Source organism: Triticum aestivum, chromosome 6B (assembly GCF_018294505.1).
Source record: "Triticum aestivum cultivar Chinese Spring chromosome 6B, IWGSC CS RefSeq v2.1, whole genome shotgun sequence".
NCBI classification, from domain to species: Eukaryota; Viridiplantae; Streptophyta; class Magnoliopsida; order Poales; family Poaceae; genus Triticum; species Triticum aestivum.
Window position 1 is genome coordinate 593,058,843 of NC_057810.1, and position 14,717 is coordinate 593,073,559.

Genomic DNA, 14,717 nt, shown 5'->3' on the forward strand with positions numbered 1-14,717 from the left:
TCCTATTTATAGGGCGAGGCCTTGGGCCTCTTCCCAAAAAATGAGCGGGAAGGGCACCAACAATTGGCCATTTTGAAGGGGAACATTTGGTACACTTATGCTGACTAAAGTTGGTCTTCGGATGCCAAAGGCTCTGACGATGATGCTGCCCTGGGCTCCACAATGACCTTCATCCTGCCGCTCTGCTGCCGCTCTGCTGGTCTTGGTCTTGTTGCACCGAAACGGTAACCTTTGTATAATGCCTTGGCATGTGCTTGCCCCCTTTGCACCGAAAGGGAAACAAGGACACTGCGCAGGCCGGCGCCCGCCTAGCCTTCGATCGTCATGGCTTGTGTCACGGGTTCCTCGGGAGGTACCCCGCCTTGATCTCTCCGCCTCCTCACGAGCCTGTCTGAGGAGGCTGCTCCTGAGGAAGCTTCCTGTCATCCGCCCCACGAGGCTTTGCCCCTCGCGAGGGTCTTGAGCTTGAGCTGATGAAGCTGGGCTGCATTGGGCCCCCACTTGAGCCACGCCGCAGGCCGCATGCAGGCAAGTCTGGGGACCCCCATTCCCAGAACGCTGACACTTTCATATACTTTTGGCAACTTTTAATACTATTTTTGGGACTAACATATTGATCCAGTGCCCAGTGCCAGTTCCTGTCTGTTGCATGTTTTTTGTTTCGCAGAAACCCAATATCAAACGGAGTCCAAACGGGATAAAAACGGATGGCGAATTATTTTGGAATATTTGTGATTTTTGAGAGGAAGAATCAACGCGAAACGGTGTCCGGGGTGGCCACGAGACAGGTGGCGTGCCCTGGGCTCTCGTGGGCCACCCATAAGGCGGTTGACGCTCTTCTTTTGGCACAAAAAAGCTAATTTTACGAGAAAAATCTGGGCGAAAGATTCACCCCAATCGGAGTTACGGATCTCCAGATATTTAAGAAACGCTGAAGGGGTAGAATCTGGGAACGCAGAAACAGAGAGATAGATCCAATCTCGGAGGGGCTCTCGCCCCTCCCAAGCCATGGGAGCCAACGACCAGAGGGGAAACCCTTCTCCCATCTAGGGAGAAGGACAAGGAAGAAGAAGAAGAAGGGGGCTCTCTCCCCCTTGCTTCTGGTGGCGCCGGAACGCCGCCGGGGGCCATCATCATCACCGCGATCTTCACCAACACCGCCGTCATCTTCACCAACATCTCCATCACCTTACCCCCTCTATCTGCAGCGGTCCACTCTCCCGCAACCCGCTATACCCTCTACTTGAACATGGTGCTTTATGCTTCATATTATTTTCCAATGATGTGTTGCCATCCTATGATGTCTGAGTAGATTTTCGTTGTCCTGTTGGTGGTTGATGAATTGCTATGATTGATTTAATTTGCATGTGGTTATGTTGCTGTCCTTTGGTGCACATCATGTGAGCACGCGCGTGGATCACACCATAGGGTTAGTTGTATGTTGATAGGACTATGTATTGGAGGGCTAGAGTGACAGAAGCTTCAACATAGCATAGAAATTGATGCATACGGGGTTGAAGGGGGACCAATATATCTTAATGCTATGGTTGGGTTTTACCTTAACGAACATTAGTAGTTGCGGACTGCTTGCTAATAGTTCCAATCATAAGTGCATAGAATTCCAAGTCAGGGATGACATGCTAGCAGTGGCCTCTCCCACATAAAACTTGCTATCGGCCTAGTAACGTAGTCAATTGCTTAGGGACAATTTTAGAACTCCTACCACCACTTTTCCACACTCGCTATATTTACTTTATTGCATCTTTATCTAAACATCCCCTAGTTTATATTTACATGTTCTTTATTATCTTGCAAACCTATCCAACAACACCTACAAAGTACTTCTAGTTTCATACTTGTTCTAGGTAAAGCGAACGTCAAGCGTGCATAGAGTCGTATCAGTGGTCGATAGGACTTGAGAGAGTACTTGTTCTACCTTTAGCTCCTCATTGGGTTCGACACTCTTACTTATCAAAAGAGGCTACAACTATCCCGTATACTTGCGGGTCATCAAGACCTTTTTCTGGCGCCGTTGCCCGGGAGTCATAGCGTGGGGTGAATATTCTCGTGTGTGCTTGTTTGCTTTATCACTAAGTAATTTTTATTTGCTGTTCTAAGTTGTTCTCTATCTTTAGTTATGGATATGGAACACAAAATACCAAAAAAATTAGGTGTACTTGCTACTCATGGGGATGGGGTAACTCCTAAAACCCTCGATTCTCATTATGCGAAAGATATTATGTACTACTTTGATAATCCTGAGAAAAAAAACCCCATTCAACTTTATAATGGGAGACACGTTGGATCAACATGAATACTTTAGGGATTATCGCTCGACACAAAAAGGAAAACTATTATGGGATCAATTTATTATGTTGCATTGGTATGCCTGGAATCTATGCTTGAGATATGATATTACTTGTTGCTCTAGGATGGAGGCTCCACACCTTCCCTTTTCATGCAAATTTAATGATAATGAAACCTTAGCTTCTTATGCTAATGGTATATATGATTACTATGATGTGGAACAAATAGAAGAATTTTTTGCTTTCAAGGCTGCTTATAAAATTGAATCTTTGTTTGAAAAATATGAAGCTTTAGATGATGATGCTTATAGGCCTGAAAATCTTGCTATACTTAGATATTGCTATGAAAATTCTGAATACAATTACTATATTAATGCATTTATTGAGAAAGTCTCCGCTGTCCAATAAGAGACTAATATTTTGCAGGAAGCTATGGAAGAAGAAATTGATAAACAGTGAGCTCATTGGATGAAAAAGATGATGAGGAGAGCGAAGAACAAAAGGACGAAGAGCGGATTAGCTACCCGTGCCCACCTTCTAATTAGAGTAACCCTCCAACTCATACATTATTTAATTCCCCTTCGTGCTTACTGAAGGATGATTGCTATGATCCCTTGAATTTGTTTGAAATATCCCTTTTTGATGATGCTTGCTATGCTTGTGGCCAAGATGCCAATATGAATTATGCTTATGGAGATGAACTTTCTATAGTTCCTTATGTTAAACATGAAATTGTTGCTGTTGCACCCACGCATGATAGTCCTATTATCTTTTTGAATTCTCCAAACTACACTATATCGGAGAAGTTTGTGCTTATTAAGGATTATATTGATGGGTTGCCTTTTACCATTGCACATGATGATTTTGATGAATATAATATGCATGTGCTTTCTGCTCCTACTTGCAATTATTATGAGAGAGGAACTTTATCTCCACCTCTCTATGTTTCCAACACGATAGAATTGCAAGAAACTGCTTATACTATGCATTGGCCTTTACTATGTGTGCATGAATTGTTCTTTTATGATATGCCGATGCATAGGAAGAGAGTTAGACTTCGTTGTTGCTTGATATATGTTACTTTGTGCTCACTACTAAATTACAAATCATTGTTAATTAAAATTAGCTTTGATATACCTTGGGATCTGGGTGGATTCATTACTTGAGCACTAAATGCCTAGCTTAATGGATTTAAAGAAAGCGCTGCCAGGGAGACAACCCGGAAGTTTTAGAGAGTCATTTATTTCTTTTGAGTGCTTTCATATAGTTTAAAAACACAAAAATAAAGAGGCTAACCTATAAACTTTTCAAAAAGGAAAGTGAAAGTGAGAGAGACAAGCATTGTTAAAGTGGGAGCTAGCCTTGAACTTTGTTCATGCTCACGGAAACTTTGTGAATCTTGATTACAGAAACTTTTCGACAAAAATAATTATCCCCTTGTACAATTCCATTGTATTACAAAAATAATGTGCTAAGGTTTGCCTTTAGGATGTTTACAATGCTTGTTGGTTTGTACGGTGCAGGACAGAAACTTTGGCTGTAGTGCGCGATTTTAAATTTTTAACTGGATCGTCAATTTGTTCTGATTCCTTTTGCACTGTGTTGTTATACAACTTGTTTATTTTTTCTAATTTTGGTAGAATTTTTGGGGTACCAGAAGTATGGTGGATGTTCATATTGCTACAGACTGTTCTGTTTTTGACAGATTCTGTTTTTGATGCATAGTTTGCTTGTTTTGATGAATCTATCAATTTGTATCAGTGGATTAAGCCATGAAAAAGTTATATTACAGTAGACACAATGCAAAAACAAAATATGAATTGGTTTGCAACAGTACTTAGAGTGGTGATTTTCTTTATTATACTAACGGATCTTACCGAGTTTTCTGTTGAAGTTTTGTGTGGATGTAGTGTCTAATCGAGGATGTCTCGATATGAGGAAAAGGAAGAGAGGCAAGAGCTCAAGCTTGGGGTTTGCAAGTCCCGTAGCATGCACGTATGGTGAACCGTTATGTAATGAAGTTAGAGCATGAGGTGCTCTTTGATTGCTTTCCTTATGAGTGGCAGTCGTGGACGAGCGATGGTCTTTTCCTACCAATCTATCCCTCTAGGGGCATGCGTAGTAGTACTTTGCTTCGAGGGCTAAGTAGGATTTTGCAATAAGTATATGAGTTCTTTATGACTAATGTGAGTCCATGGATATACGCACACTCACCCTTCCACTTTGCTAGCCTCTATCGTGCCGCGCAACTTTCGCCGGTATCATGAACCCATTATTTACCTTCCTCAAAACATCCACCATACCTACCTATTATGGCATTTCCATAGCCATTCCGAGATATATTGCCATGCAAATTCCATCATCATCATATACATGACTTGAGCATTCATTGTCATATTGCTTTGCATGATCGTAAGATAGCTAGCATGATGTTTTCATGGCTTGTCCGTTTTTTGATGTCATTGCTATGCTAGATCATTGCACATCCCGGTACACCGCCGGAAGCATTCACATAGAGTCATATCTTTGTTCGAGAGTTGTAGTATTGAGTTGTAAGTAAATAAAAGTGTGATGATCATCATTATCAGAGCATTGCCCCAGTGAGGAAAGGATGAAGGAGACTATGGTTCCCCCACAAGTCGGGATGAGACTCCGGACTTATGAAAATAAAAGAGGCCAAAAAAGCCCAAATAAAAAAAGAGGCCAAAGAAGCCCACCAAAAAGAAAGAAAAAAATATAAAAAAATGGAAAATAAAAAAAATGAGAGAAAAAGAGAGAAGGGGCAATGTTACTATCCTTTCACCACACTTGTGCTTCAGATTAGCACCATGTTCTTCATAGAGAGAGTCTCCTATGCTTTCACTTTCATATACTAGTGGGAATTTTTCATTATAGAACTTGGCTTGTATATTCTGATGATGGGCTTCCTCAAATTCCCGAGGTCTTCATGAGCAAGCAAGTTGGATGCACACCCACTTAGTTTCCAGTTTGAGCTTTCATACACTTATAGCTCTTAGTGCATCCGTTGCATGGCAATCCCTACTCACTCACATTGATATCTATTGATGGGCATCTCCATAGCCCGTTGATACGCCTAGTTGATGTGAGACTATCTTGTCCCTTTTGTCCTCACAACCACCACCATATACCACCATAGTGCTATGTCCATGGCTTGCGCTCATGTATTGCGTAAGAGTTGAAAAAGCTGAAGCGCGTTAAAAAGTATGAACCAATTGCTCGGCTCGTCATCGGGGTTGTGCATGATGGGAGTATTTTGTGTGACGAAGATGGAGCATAGCCAGACTATATGATTTTGTAGGGATGGGCTTTCTTTGGCTATGTTATTTCGATAAGACATAATTGCTTGGTTGGTATGCTTGAAGTGTTATTGTTTTTATGTCAAATGATAGACTATTGCCCTGAATCACTCGTGTCTTAATATTCATGCCATGATTAGACATATGATCAAGATTATGCTAGGTAGCATTCCACATCAAAAATTATCTTTTTAACATTTACCTACTCAAGGACGAGCAGGAATTAAGCTTGGGGATGCTGATAGGCTGATACGTCTCCGTCGTATCTATAATTTTTGATTGTTCCATGCCAATATTCTTCAACTTTCATATACTTTTGGCAACTTTTTATACTATTTTTGGGACTAACATATTGATCCAGTGCCCAGTGCCAGTTCTTGTCTGTTGCATGTTTTTTGTTTCACAGAAACCCAATATTAAATGGAGTCCAAACGGGATAAAAACGGACGGAGAATTATTTTGGAATATTTGTGATTTTTGGGAGGAAGAATCAACGCGAAACGGTGTCCGGGGTGGCCACGAGACAGGGGGCGCGCCCTCCCCCCTGGGCGCGCCCTGGGCTCTCGTGGGCCACCCGTAAGGCGGTTGACGCTCTTCTTTTGGCACAAGAAAGCTAATTTTACGAGAAAAATCTGGGCGAAAGATTCACCCCAATCGGAGTTACGGATCTCCAGATATTTAACAAACGGTGAAGGGGTAGAATCTGGGAACGCAGAAACAGAGAGATAGATCCAATCTCGGAGGGGCTCTCGCCCCTCCAAAGCCATGGGAGCCAAGGACCAGAGGGGAAACCCTTCTCCCATCTAGGGAGAAGGACAAGGAAGAAGAAGAAGAAGGCGGGCTCTCTCCCCCTTGCTTCTGGTGGCGCCGGAATGCCGCCGGGGGCCATCATCATCACCGCAATCTTCACCAACACCGCCGTCATCTTCACCAACATCTCCATCACCTCCCCCTCTATATACAGCGGTCCACTTTCCCACAACCCTCTGTACCCTCTACTTGAACATGGTGCTTTATGCTTCATATTATTTTCCAATGATGTGTTGCCATCCTATGATGTCTGAGTAGATTTTCATTGTCCTATTGGTGGTTGATGAATTGCTATGATTGATTTAATTTGCTTGTGGTTATGTTGCTGTCCTTTGGTGCCCATCATATGAGCGCGCGCGTGGATCACACCATAGGGTTAGTTGTATGTTGATAGGACTATGTATTGGAGGGCTAGAGTGACAGAAGCTTCTACCTAGCATAGAAATTGATGCATACGGGATTGAAGGGGGACCAATATATCTTAATGCTATGGTTGGGTTTTACCTTAATGAACGTTAGTAGTTTCGGACTGCTTGCTAATAGTTCCAATCATAAGTGCACAGAATTCCAAGTCAGGGATGACATGCTAGCAGTGGCCTCCCCCACATAAAACTTGCTATCGGTCTAGTAACGTAGTCAATTGCTTAGGGACAATTTCACAACTCCTACCACCACTTTTCCACACTCGCTATATTTACTTTATTGCATCTTTATCTAAACAACACCTAGTCTATATTTACGTGTTCTTTATTATCTTGCAAACCTATCCAACAACACCTACAAAGTACTTCTAGTTTCATACTTGTTCTAGGTAAAGCGAACGTCAAGCGTGCGTAGAGTCGTATCAGTGGCCGATAGGACTTGAGAGAGTACTTGTTCTACCTTTAGCTCCTCGTTGGGTTCGACACTCTTACTTATCGAAAGAGGCTACAACTATCCCGTATACTTGCGGGTCATCACTCATCCATTCTCGCACTCTAGAGCCCCAGCGCCCAAGTTCTCACCTTCTCCGTAGGACCATTCGCAGCATGTCCGGAGCGGGAGGCAAGTGGATGGCCTCCTCCGTTATGGAGGAGAACATTACAAGCTTCGGGCGGCCGGATACCTGGCCGCAAACATCGCGCACAGGCTTCCGGCGGAGGGACAAATCACCCCCACTCCAAAGTCTCGGGAAAGAGTAGTGTTCCTCTCTCATTTCGTCTACAGACTAGGATTTCCACTTCATCCCTTTGTCCGCGGGCTCATGTTTTACTATGGGCTGGACTTCCATGATCTAGCCCCAAATTTCTTCCTCAACATCTCGGCGTTTATCATCGTGTGCGAGGCCTTCCTCCACATCAAGCCCCACTTCGGCCTGTGGCTACGAATCTTCTGCGTGAAGCCGAAGATTGTGATTGGCCAGCAAGCGGAGTGCGCGGCGCCATGGTGGGTAGGATGCCCAATGTTACCTGGCTTGACGGCTCCTTTGTGGAGACCGTGAAAGGGTGGCAATCGGGGTGGTTCTACATCACCGAGCCGCGCGATGCCAACTGGGCGGCGGCCCCTGAATTCCGATCCAGAATCCCCACACGACTCACCTCCTGGGAAAAGAAGGGCCTGTCCTGGGGCGAACCTGCAGAGCTGACAGGACTTCAGAACTGCATTAAAAATATGATGGACAAGAAGATCAAGCTTGTCAACGTGGTCCAGGTTATGCTCTCCCGCCAAATCCTTCCGTGCCAAAGACGGGCATTCAATCTGTGGGAGTTCGATCCGGCCGAACACCAGACGCTGCAAGAGCTTTTCGGTATGACGCATCAGGACGTCTGGAAGGTGTTGTTCAAGGCCACCAAAGTACCTCCTCCCGCATCCGAGGACCGCGGACTCTGCGCCACGCGGCTCGCCAGTCCGGTAAGTTTTCTGATCATCACTAGATGTACCTTTCCTAGCATATTCGTGGGAGGATTTTAAGTCACCATGTTTATCTCATCAGGATTACATGGTGACGGCGGAGCGGATCGACTGTTCGGCTCCGCTGCCGGAAGATCCAGCAACTGCACTCCTGATGGAGATACTAGTTCCGGCGCCTTACAACGCGTCGGAAAAGAAGGCCGAAAAGAAGGCCACGGGGACCAGGAAGGGTCTCCGGCGCAAGGTCGCACCGGATGCCTCGTCCGAAGGCGATGAGGCGCGCTCCTCCCATGAAGGGGAGGTGAAAAAGAAGAGGGCCGCCCCATCCGGGGAGGTCGAGGGGTCTAAGAAGGCGGCCGCGGGGACCAGGAAGGGTCTCTGGCGCAAGACCGTAATAGACTCGTCGTCTGAGGACGGCGAGGAAAAATCCTCCCGTGAAGACGGGGGAAAACATGAAGAAATTCCCCCTCCCCGCATTGGGGAGGAGAAGAAAAGAAAATCCACCCCACAGGGGGAGGCTAAGACACCAAAGAAGGGAAAGGTGCCCCTTCCGGATCACTCCACCACGGCCGCTTATAGCGAGGAGGAGTGGCTACCCAGGGGCAAGCCCCTGGCGAGATCGTAAGTATCTGCACTCTATAATACTTTTCGTGCGACTTAACTTCATAGTTTGTTATAACACCGAACGGGCATATGCAGTCCGGCCAGGTCCCATCCCGAGGTATCCTCTTCGGATGGGTCTCTGAGTGATTTGGCAATGAATTCGCTCCCGACGGCCACCTCCCCTCGGCCTGTGGATGACACGGAGGTGTTGTCCCAAAGGGTACCGGAGCAGGGGGAGGCGGTTCTGGAAACGCCCCAAGGCAAAATTCCAGACGCCGGGCACATGGGGGTAAGATCCCCATAGATTAGGCTGACAAGAGCCGCAGCAAGTTGGGCTCCCAGCCGGACACTGCACCGGAACCTCCAAAGGTTCCGGATTCGGGTAGGCAGCCCCTCGCTAGGGAGGGCGAGCCGACCGTGCCGATGACCTCCGTCGCGCCGGAGGTGTCGGATAGTCTGCTGGAAGTGCTTCGCGGTGCTTCCATTGATGAAGAGCACCGTACTCCTATGAGTACGATGATTCAAAAGGTTCAATCCGCCAAAAGCGGATTGACCGAAGCCTGCACCAGCCTCCTAACAGGCTTTGAGGTAAGTAATCAAAAGTGTGAGAAATTATCACCCAATAGACAGTAGCCCCTGATACTCTGTTTGGTGTTTGGAAATAAAAGCCAAACGGAGGGTCAACTTTAAACCGCAGGAATCTAACAGTATGTGTGTGTATGTGAATAAGCAGCCGGTGTTGCTTGCCGCTGCTGCCCGCACAACAGATGTCGCCGGACTCGAACGGGACCTGAAGCAGGCCGAAGAGGAGCTCAGCCTCACGAAGAGGCAGCTCGAAGAGAACAAAGGTGAGTGATGCCCCGTCCATGTGTCATATATAGGAGAAAAAAATGGTGACGATAACAAAAAGCGTCATGATTTTTTAATAGGGGCCAAGACCGAAGTGGCGGCCCTGAAGAAAGCGCTATCCGAGGCCAAAGACAAGGCGGCCATGGAGCGTATTGAGCGTGAAAAGCAAGATGCTATGGTGGGTGAGGTACAGCAAGAGCTCCAGGAGCTCGGCAAGAAGTTCGAGTCCTTGGAGCGTGACTTCAAGACGCAAGAGTCTGAGCTTGCAAAGGCCCTTGAGAGCGCGAAAGATGCCAAGGACGAAGCCCAAAAGGTCCAACAGGAAATCCAGGCGGACAAGAAGATAGCAGCGGGTAAGGCATTCATTATGCAAAGCAAGCATGTGGAGGAGAAATTTCTTTTACTTACCCGAATTCGAAGCTCTCCAGGGGCATTCGCAGATCTGCCACGCAGCATATCGGATGCCATGGAGTTCTACCGTGTCGAAGAGGGGAGCTCGATGGAGAAGTTGTTCTGGTCCTAGTATACTGGAGCCGAACACCCAATGCCTCTGAGTGACCAACTAAAGCAATTGGTTGAACTCCACAGGGCGGCCGAAGTGGCCATGAAGGACTTCATAGTACGAATGTGGCCCGGTGAGCCCCTTCCCGACAGCTACTTCGGCCTTATAAAGCGGATGGTAAATGCCTGTCTCCGCTTTAAGTTATCAAGCAATCCGTTTGTATTGAGGGTGCCCGTTGGGCCTTTGCCCGTGCGAAGGTGCATTGGGCCAAGCTGAATGCACAGAAGCTGGTGAAGGATGGACCGCCGGAGGGCAAGGCGCATCGCTACCCCGAGAAATATTATGATGGCATTATGAAAGGCGCTCGTCTCATGGCCGATGAATGTACCAAGGACACAATCTTTGAGTGAATGTACTCATGTCGTCTTTGTAATATGAAAACGAATTTGTTTGTGCTATATGGCGCTTTGTTGATTTAAAATATTACCTTCTGTGCGGCTGTTTATAAAATTCTGAAAGTAGGCCAGTCATCGGCTTCCGCCCCCATGTAACTAGTACTGGCGTGTTCGTGGAAAACCCAAACACTCTTTATCCGAAATTTTTGGTCCTTTAAGGAGGTGTTTGGCGCAGTGAACAAGGCAATGAGACAATGCGGCTTTATAACTCTCACTTAGCCATAGAAGTCTACAATTTTAAATTTCGGTGAAGCCCCTAGAATTCGGAAATCCGAATTGGGGCGCTATACACGCCTAAATCGGACAAGGTCGATTCCTCGCCTGAAGCAGAAAAAATCTTTAAGGATTTAAGACCTCTCGAATAGCGACCAGCTCTCGCCGCATCATGACAGTCAGTTTTCGGCTTTCTCTACTGAGGTGCTTGTGCGGAAGAACCGGGACACAATCGCAGTAGTTCTCCCTGCGCTACCTTAGTCTATATAACGGAATGTAAGGTACCAAAACAAGGGAGCCGGGCAAACCCAACTATTGACCCAAGACATGATTCAGAGCTGATGCATATAATGCTATAAGTTCGGGGTGCCGCACTGTCGAAAGTGTTTGGACTTATCTTGCCATATTATGGGGCACCATAAGAAGCTCCTGGCAAACTGAACATACCAAAGTGTACGGATTCAATATTAAATAAACATTTTTAGGGAAAATGTGAAGATAGGAATAATAAGCTGGCACTATATATTATTTCCCATTGTTAAATAATATGTCCAAGCGTATGTGTACAATTAATGCGTTAAGCAGAAGCAAATAGGACTATTTGATATGTCCTATCCAAGGGAGGGCCACATGTGGGTATGTAAAACAGGTATAACGATCATTGACAGAGACCACCTGGGTATTCCCTTTGTGCGCAAAGCCTTTTGCCTCCTTGGTTTTCCCTCCTGTGATAATTCCGATGATCCAGTTCTCTGAAGGGGCTGCCCGAAAGTAGGGTCCTGAAAGAGAAAGAAGGTTATTAAAGTATGCGGGTCTTGTGGCGGTTGAACTGCACTGTGGACCGCATCACCTTTGCGCCTCCGCCTATGCCCATGGTATTTTGAGTGCGTAATTGTGTACGTGCGGCACACATGCTGCCTGAATGGGGCTAGGGCGGAGGCCGGACTGCTAGTCGTGCTCTTGGCGTCCCTGGCGATCCTGTTGCAGAGTACTCCGGACTCGCTTGACGGTGTTCAGGGTTGTTGTCGCCGAATTGGCGGTCTGCCGGAGAAGGCTGCTTTGTACTTCTGCCGCGAGGGCCGCAGTGTGCTCTTATGTACGGAGAGAGCGGTCTGTGTTTCCATTGACTGTTATAACCCCGCGAGGTCCTGGCATCTTGAGCTTGAGGTATGCATAGTGTGGTACCGCATTGAATCGAGGAAATGCGCTTCGTCCAAGCAGTGCATGATAGCCACTACGAAAAGGGATGATATCAAAGATTAACTCCTCGCTTCGGAAGTTATCCAGGGATCTGAAGAGCACTTCCAGTGTGATGGAGCCCGTACAACGGGCCTCTACTCCTGGAATTACACCTTTAAAGGTGGTTTTGGTGGGTTTCATCCTTGAAGGATCGATGACCATTTTGCGCACTGTGTCCTGATAAAGCAGGTTCAGGCTACTGCCACCATCCATAAGGACTCACGTGAGGTGGAATCCGTCGATGATTGGGTCAAGGACCAATGCGGCTGAACCGCCGTGACGGATGCTGGTAGGGTGGTCCCTACGATCAAAAGTGATCGGACAGGCTGACCATGGGTTGAACTTTGGGGCGACTGGCTCCATCGCATAGACGTCCCTTAGTGCTCGCTTTTGTTCCCGTTTGGGAATGTGGGTGGCATAGATCATGTTTACCGTTTTCACCTGGGGAGGAAATTTCTTCTGTCCCCCCGTGTTCGGACACCGGGGCTCCTCGTCATCGTCGCTGTGCAGCCCCTTCTCCTTGTTTTCGGCATTTATCTTGCCAGCCTGTTTGAACACCCAGCAATCTCTGTTAGTGTGGTTGGATGGCTTATCAGGGGTGCCGTGAATTTGGCATGAGCGATCAAGTATGCGGTCCAGACTGGACGATCCTGGATTGTTTATTTTGAACGCCTTTTTCCGCTGACCAGATTTTGAGCCACTGAATCCGGTGTTGACTGCCGTGTCTTCGGTGTTGTCGCCATTGTTCTGACGCTTATGTCTATTGCGCCGTGGTTTGACATTACTGTCACGGACATCTGAAGTGCTGGAGTTTCTTGGCGTGGTGCTACTGCAAGCCAACCAGCTGTCCTCGCCCACGCAAAAGCGGGTCATGAGTGTCGTGAGGGCCGCCATGGACTTCGGTTTTTCTTGGCCAAGGTGTCGGGCGAGCCACTCATCGCGGATATTATGCTTAAAGGCCGCCAAGGCTTCGGCGTCCGGACAGTCGACAATTTGGTTCTTTTTAGTTAGGAACCGAGTCCAGAATTTCCTGGCTGACTCTCCGGGCTGTTGGGTAATGTGACTCAAGTCATCAGCATCCGGTGGTCGCACGTAAGTGCCTTGGAAGTTGTCAAGGAACGCGTCCTCCAGGTTTCTCAACTGCCGATGGAATTTGTGGGCAAGCTATTCAGCCAGTGTCGGGCCGGTCCTTTGAGTTTAAGGGGAAGATACTTGATGGCATGTAGATCGTCACCGCGGGCCATGTGAATGTGGAGAAGGAAATCTTTGATCCATACCGCGGGGTCTGTTGTGCCATCATATGATTCGATGTTTACGGGTTTAAACCCTTCTAGGAATTCATGATCCATTACTTCGTCAGTGAAGCAGAGGGGGTGTGCGGCGCCTCTATGCTGGGCTATGTTACTACGCAGTTCGAATAAGTCTGGTCGGCTATGTTCAGCCCAGCCGGACTTGTTGATAGTGTGTCCGACATGACGATCATCGTCATGTGTTGGGGCGCGCCCCCGTGATCCGTAGATCGATCTTGGCTGTCCTCCTTTGTTTCCCAGTATGTCTCGCAGGTCCTACCTATTGCCTCGGGCCATAGTATATTGGCGTGGGGGTGCAGGCTGGTATTTAGGCTAATATGCTGTTTTATCCCGGCCACGAGGTGGCTGGTCAGCCTCGTCCTGTGTTGGTAGTGTGGGATTTAGGGCCTCCTCCTTGAGTTGAGGTAGCAACTTGTGCTTTGGGTAACCTTTGGTGTGGCACTCGAGTCCGTATTCCTCGGTTGACAGGACCTCAGTTCATCTGTCTATGAGCAGATCTTGATCAGCTTGGAGCTGCCGCTGCTTCTTTTTCAGGCTTCTTGCAGTGGCCATAAGCTGGTGCTTGAAGCGCTCCTGCTCTACGGGATCCTCAGGCACGCCGAATTCATCGTTGCTGAGGCTCACCTCGTCTTCAGAGGGGGGCATGTAGTTGTCCTCCTCCAGGATCCGTCTGTCGCCTATTCGTCTGGGCTAACTTGCCTGTCTTCCTGTCCGGCCTGCTCGAAGGTAGGCTGATCGGGATTGTATTCATCTTCGGCACCATCCGGATTGTTTTCGTCTCCTATGCCGGTATTGTTGTGGCGGGGCTTAGAGCGGCGCCGATGACGCCCATGCTTTGATTTCTTCCTTAAGGGGTTATCCTCTATTGCCTCATCGCCATTGGTTTCTTTGGGAGTGTCCACCATATATATATATATATATATATATATATATATATATATATATATATATATATATATATATATATATATATATATATATATATCATATGAGGAGGTGGCTGACCAGCGCCCCGTGGGCGGTGGTTCCTGTTCTTCTCCTGCATCGTCGTCCACACCGTCGATGTCTTCAGGGTCGAAGTCAAGCATGTCGGTCAAATCATCAATAGTGGTAATGAAGTGGGTGGTGGGTGGGTAACGAATTTCCTCGTCGCCTGCTTCCCACTCGAGCCGGACATAGTTCGGCCAAGAGTCTCCTGACAAAGAGAGAGACCTTAATGAATT